At 41.4% G+C, this 7,500-nt stretch overlaps 1 long non-coding RNA gene across 1 annotated transcript; it reads left to right on the forward strand.

The window, feature by feature from the left end:
* Positions 1–68: 68 nt before the first annotated feature.
* LOC127934137 (uncharacterized) lies at positions 69–1,549 on the forward strand. The gene is made up of 3 exons (XR_008147709.1): positions 69–742; positions 996–1,058; positions 1,208–1,549. It is a non-coding gene; the product is annotated as an uncharacterized LOC127934137 (long non-coding RNA).
* Positions 1,550–7,500: the final 5,951 nt, after the last annotated feature.

Here is a 7,500-nt window from a genome sequence, read left to right on the forward strand (position 1 = left end):
TTCAAGAACTTAGCTCAAATATCTCCAGGATGTTCTGAAGTATTCTGACTCTTTCTGTTCACAGATGGACTGTGATCCTGGTTTTCTCTTTTTACTAGAGAAAAGGCAGAAACTGGACTGGGAGTGACAACCAGCACAAACAGATAAGAAGGTGTGATGATATAAAGTTAAATTAATATTCTCATGTAAACAACAGTGGATTTGTTGTCTGGTCTGACTTCTGATGAAATGATATCAAATATGAGAAGAAGGCCTGAAGCATCTGACAAATGTCTGTGTGCAGAGGGAAGACAGTTGTCCAGGATTCCCAGAGCAGAGGAGTAAATCCCAGTCCTGGACCGGTTCCCAGGCGTTGCGTGCAGAAGGGCGGATCCAGCGGAGCTGCTGCTGCCCATCAACATCCAAACACGTCCAATAGAAGCCACAAACCCCTCCACTTCCACAGCGCAGCTGGAGGATCAGATGTTTACACTGAAGACAGAAGCTGAGCTCACAGAGCCTGTGAAACGTCAGAGCCATGAACAGATGATCTCAGTGACCAGCACAACAACACACACAGCGTCTTATTTATTAGAGCACCAGCAACGCTGATTCCCTTTCACACTTGTTTGCGCAGACCGTCTATATGATTCAGGTCTGGGTTGGGAATTTTAGCGGCAGTGTTCATGTTTGGCATCAGTGTTTATCATCTCATGAGGAATTGTACCACTGCACAACCTATTTATTTATATGTACAGTATATGTAAGTTCCATCAGATTTATTAAACTGCCTGTAAATAGTCAATGCATTTAGATAATAAATGTACATGCATTATTCTTGTCTGTGCAATTTTTTCTATATATATTCTATTTACTTTATAGATAAATATTTGGATATATATATTTGATATATATTGTATTTCTGTGTACTAAAGCTTCTGTCACCGAGACAAATTCCTTGTGTATGTGAACAGACTTGGAAATAAAAGCTCATTCTGATTCTGGTTTGTCTTCAGTCAGTCGTGAAACACTCGATACTTTCGCAGACGACGATGAGAAGCAGCTGTGAAAACATCAGTGTAAGAACAGCCTGTTTTTTTCCTTTAACTGTCATCTGTGTCACACTGATGTGTGTAATTAATTATAGATTTAACGAAGACTCCCAAACTTTGACTGAAACAGTTTTTGTCTCCCTGAACTCCTCAGACTGGTGTTGTGTTCTTTCCAGATGCTGGAGAGCAGAGATCGCAGCACAACCTCTAAATACACTGAGTTTATAAACTATGGCTGAGGAATGAGCTGGAACATGTGGCCTCCACGCAAAACACACCGTGGCACGCAACCCTCCGACAGACAGCCCGCTCCGCCAACATACCATTACTTCATAGTGCTTTCCTGCTTCTGCAACCCAAAGAGCTTTAATTCAGCGCAGTCAAATAAATCACTCACACGTTTCAAGATGTTCAACCAAAATCCATTTCTCAGCTTTATTTCGGGTCCTCGGCAGATTCTACATATAATATGTTCATGTTAGTTTTTCACTAACCTCTAATGCAATAGAAGTATTTGGGTGAGCATTTGCATTCATGTTAATCAACCACAAATGAGACCACAAACCCTGTAATACATAACTAGACGGAAAAAAAGTTTTAGTTTTCTTTGTGTAATTCCAATTTTTTGTATGCCATTAAAACTGCGCTGTTGGATCATGTGACTGACATTCACCAAGACTCAAACCTGCAACCTTTGGGTTACAAGTCCAATTGTCTAATGTGTGTGTGTGTGTGTGTGTGTGTCTGTGTGTGTGTGTGTGTGTGTGTGTGTGTGTGTGTCTGTGTGTGGGGGGTGGGGGAAGCAAGTCTTCTGCTCATTTCTGCAGTGCTGGTCTCGTGTGCCATTGAGCAGATCATTTTCATAAGCGTTTCTCTGAGGTCAGCTCTTCGTCTGCTGCAGTCACGCAATCCGACAAACTCCCACTCCACCAGCGCAGCTACACGCTAGAGCTCTTAAAGAGACAGCACAGCTAATGCACTCTCACTGCGGCTCACGAAACCACTGACACACTCACTTTACAGTCCCTCACTGGACACTAACCACATCAATCACATGTGTTTCCATAGTACTTCATACATACAGAAATAAAGAGGAAAATAACAATAAATAATTCATGAATTATGAAACTAATTTTAGCTGTAAAACAGAAGACAACAGTGTCATTAATCAGATCAATTCAGTTTAAATGTTGTTCTCATAAAATATTTTCATCACATCAGTGATGCTACACTGCGAAAATATGAAGAATTTTTAAATCCACTTATTTAACACAGGATTTAACCTGCCACTACAAAACTGAGTGACTTCATAAACAACAGACAGACAGACAGAGAGACAGTGGGCCCTATCTTGCACCCAACGCAATTGACTTTGTACACCGACGCATGTGTCATTCCTATTTTGCACCTGCGCAAAGCGCGCTTTTCCCTCCACAGACGCACGTCGCTAAACTAGTGAATGAACTTGCGCTCCCTGGGCGGTTCAGCGCAAAAAAGGAGGCGTGTTCCGGCGCAAACAATCCCTGGTGCTATTTTGCTGTTCCATTAAACAATTGTGCCACTGACCAGAAAAAACCTAGTCTAAAGTCAGTGGCGCGTTGCGCGTTGTTCATTCTGCTATTTTAAGGGCGCATGCTTGACCATAATGTATAGCGTGCACTTTGCTCATGTAATCTACACAGATACAACATCTTTACACACTTTTTCATCTATTTTTGCAAATCATAAATTGTTACACTAAAAAAAATATTAACACATGAGATGACGGAAATCATGACGCTATTTTGGGTGGGTTTCTCCCATCCCATATAACACAACTTCTCTGTCTTTCACTGCTCTTACAAGAACATCAGTCTCCTCGGCTGTGAACCGCTCCTGGCGTGCGCCTGGTAAATACGCCATAATAATAGCAATCCATAATGGAGCTTGCGCACCTGCTTTTAAAGGGAATGTTGGATGACGCTCTGATTGGTTTATTTCACGTTACGCCCAAACCACACCTATGAATAATGAAGCTACTTCAGACCAACCCATTTTAGATTTGCGCCTTGCGCAAGAGCCATTTATCCCGCCGGGAAAATAGCAACAGCGCCGAGACCCGCCCACAAAGTTACTTGCGCTTCGCGCTTTGACACTTGCGTTTCAGATCGTTAAAATAAGGCCCAGAGAGACAGAGAGACAGACAGACAGACAGAAAGAGAGACAGAGAGACAGAAAGACAGACAGAAAGAGAAACAGACAGACAGACAGAGAGACAGACAGACAGAGAGACAGACAGACAGAGAGACAGACAGACAGAGACAGAAAGAGAGACAGACAGACAGACAGACAGAGAGACAGACAAAAAGAGAGACAGAGAGACAGACAGACAGAGACAGAAAGAGAGACAGACAGACAGACAGACAGACAGACAGACAGAGAGACAGACAGACAGAGACAGAAAGAGAGACAGACAGACAGACAGACAGACAGAGACAGAAAGAGAGACAGACAGACAGACAGAGAGACAGACAGACAGACAGACAGAGACAGAAAGAGAGACAGACAGACAGACAGACAGAGAGACAGACAGACAGAGACAGAAAGAGAGACAGACAGACAGACAGACAGACAGAGAGACAGACAAAAAGAGAGACAGACAGACAGACAGACAGAGAGACAGACAAAAAGAGAGACAGAGAGACAGACAGACAGACGGCAGACAGAGAGACAGACAGAAAGACAGATAGATAGACAGAGAGAAAGAGAGACAGTGTCGACATGTTTGTGTGCTAGAGTCTAAGTCAATCTTTATTGAATCCAAACGCAGTGATTCAACAGAGCCAGCATTCATTCACGCCGCTTGAATCGACTCAACACTCAACACTGAACACGTCAAACATTTTTTTATCCATTTGGCATCAAACATACTAACGCAAACCTCCCAATCACTCCAATACTGAACAAAATAACAGAAAGACTTTAAACTGCTGAAACTTACTAACTTATTTCTCTCTGGTTTTGTGAGATGCCTCACTCCTGTTAACTAGTGCTAACTAGAGTTCATTAGTATGCTGTTTATTGATGTAAGATGTTATGAAGCTGAGTTCTGCTCCAGGTCTCATACATATGATATGCCTATGAGAAACCCTTATGACATGAGCAGGTGAAGTTAAAAACACACACACACACACACACACACACTGAAGAGCCGAACAGCTGCTGCTGGATGGAGGATATTTCAGATGCTTTTCAAACACTTTTCATGCCATGACTAAAACAATGTGCAACAGCTTGAGTCATTTCCCAAACAGATGTGTGTGTGTATGTGTTTTTGTGTGTGTGTGTGTGTGTGTGTGTGTATGTGTGTGTGTGGGATGTGAAAAGAGCAGAAAGGGGCGAAATTATTGGCCATGATTCAGTTAATAATTTTCTTTGTTTTCCAAAATTGCAGCAGGTTTCTTTCAGGGTCAGTGTTTGTCTCTAGTCCTTCTGAAGAGCTTGAGAAGTGTGTGACGGTGTTAGTGCTCGTGTAGGACAGTGAATGCAGCAGCTGAACCGATCAGGAATATTCAGCTGTAACCGGATCAGCTGACAGTCGAGCAGCTCTCTCTCTCTCTCTCTCTCTCTTGCGTGCGAAGCTTTGGCAATGTGAATGCAGCTTCAAACGGCTGAGTTTATGTCCTAATGGGGCTGATGGGACTCACACGAGACTCATGTCATTATGGGCTGCTGGAGCTGAACGGCTCATGCAAACACACTCATGGCCTTATTATCTGTGTGAGGATATTATATGGAACGTGTGACTGTAATAATGCCCACACAAGCATCCTCTAAACAACCCAAATCTCCTCTATAAGAAAAATCAAACTCCTCCATCAGAGCAGAGGAACACGAATCAATCAACATCATCACTCCAACAACACGTACAGAACAACTGGGTTTAAGAAATAGAAAATATCAGGAAATATATAGACATCAATGGAAAGACCCCCATGAAGAAAAATAGGTGAGTGTATGTGTGTTTGTGTGTGTGTGTGCGAGAGAGAGAGAGAGAGGGAGTGTGTGTGTAAGTGTGTGTGTGAGAGAGAGTGTGTGTTAGTGACAGAGGGAGAGAGAGATAGAGAGTGTGTATGTAAGTGTGTGTGTGAGAGAGAGTGTGTGTGTGTTTGTGTAAGTGTGTGTTAGTGACAGAGAGAGAGAGAGAGAGAGAGAGTGTGTATGTAAGTGTGTGTTAGTGAGAGAGAGTGTGTGTGTGCGAGTCTGCGCATGGGGCATATTTAAACAAACACTTATCAGTAGAAGAGAACATTTTGCCCGTCTGCACGGAAAGTGAAAATGATACAACAGAACAGCTGCTGAACACAAACAACAATTAAACCTGATATTCCAAGTCTGTGTGTGTCTGTGTGTGTGTGAGTGTGTGCTCTTGTTTTTGTGACATATCAGGACACAACTCTGTATAATGACATGGGTATGACACAGGTATTACAAGGAGAGGGTGACTTATGAGGACATAGGACTGCGAATTCAGACACAAACAGTCTGACTGAATAACAGAATAATGAAGGACAAATACTGACTCGTATTATTAATGGATATAGCGCAGTATAATGAGTGTGTGACGTGTGTGCCGGACAGACAGATTCACACACTTCATGTACTGCATTAACGGTCTCAGCAAGCAGATCCTGTGATGTCACGACATGCAGCCAATCACAGGGCCACTCTCAGGGTCTGTTTACGGCAGTTCAGACGATCTTCCTCAAACGTGGCCTGAGGCTTTAGGATCGCTGCCAAACAACAGAGTCACGCAACACAGCACCGAAACACTGCATTCATTAGCTACTAAAATACTGTCTGACACACACACACACACACACACACACACACACATGTACTCTCACACACACACACACACACACACACATAAACACACACACACACACACAAACACATGTACTCTCACACACACACATAAACACACACACACACACACACACATATATATATATATATATATATATACATATACCATCTGAAATTTTCATCTAAAATTAGGATTTTTATCAGGCTACTATATTTATGTTCAGTTATTTCACCTTAATAGCTTGGAATAGGACCTGCACTTTGCCATTCAAGTAAAATGACTCAAGGAGCTTGATAAAAATCCTAATTTTAGATGAAAATTTCAGATGGTACTTAAAGGCTTTTGCATCTGAACTCTTCATATATATATATATATATATATATATATATATATATATATATATATATATATATATATATGTACACATGTACTCTCTCTCTCTCTCTCTCTCACACACACACACACACACACACACACACACATACAGGTGCTTCTCAATAAATTAGAATGTCGTGGAAAAGTTCATTTATTTCAGTAATACAACTCAAATTGTGAAACTGTATTAAATAAATTCAGTGCTCACAGACTGAAGTAGTTTAAGTCTTTGGTTCTTTTAATTGTGATGATTTTGGCTCAAGTTTAACAAAAACCCATCAATTCAAGATCTAATCAAGATCATTCTAATTTATTGAGAAGCACCTGTATATATGTACACATGTACTCTCTCACACACACACACTCACACACACACACTATCTCTCACACACATACATACATAATCAAATATAATTCAGCTGTAATTTCTGAGTCTGAACAAATAAATTCAGCCAGAAGTGATGATTACTGGCATATTAAAACAATAAAAGCAGCACACGCTAGTAATGCTAAGTAACCCGTCAGCAGCGACAGAGCAGGTTGATGTTGTTTGTGGTCAAATATCAGTTGATTTTGTGTGATTCAGATGATCTGTATATGATTTCTCTGCTCCAGAGGTTTGAACGGCTAAGGGAGAATCTCATCTGACAGACTCTAACCACGATGTTGGGCCAATAAAGACTTCCACTCCATTACCCTCCTGCGGCAAATCCAGCCGAATTATCCACGCTTCAGGATCTCTTCACTGACAACTATTAATATTCATACAGTACTACTCATAATTATGTTCTGTACTTGATTTATGTTTTTACCCCCTAACAGTTTAGTACTGTAATAAAAACATGCCATTTTAACATATAGTTCAATTATTAACTCAACATTAAATCATGGACTCAAAAAATTCCCAAAAATGAAAATCATAATGATCAATATTATTACATTTCTATAATGATTTCTAGATTGTTTTCTTAGTTGAATAATCATCTGACGGTGTGTTATGTAGAGTTGCCATGGTGACTGGATGTGTTGTGTTTGTTGTGGTGTCACAGGGACGCGCCGCGGTCTCTCCACAGATTCGACACATCCTGCAGACTCTTCTTGTTCTTCAAACACACACATGAAAGCGGAGCAGAGGACATGTGCTGACGTGCGAGTGACGTCTCTGCTTCCTGTTCCTGATCTGATCTCCTTCCTTCTTTAAGCTCCCGTTTTGAGCAGGACGAGCGTTTTAGACACGTCTTGCTC

This window comes from Carassius gibelio, chromosome A18 (genome assembly GCF_023724105.1).
Source record: "Carassius gibelio isolate Cgi1373 ecotype wild population from Czech Republic chromosome A18, carGib1.2-hapl.c, whole genome shotgun sequence".
In the NCBI taxonomy this organism is placed as follows: Eukaryota; Metazoa; Chordata; class Actinopteri; order Cypriniformes; family Cyprinidae; genus Carassius; species Carassius gibelio.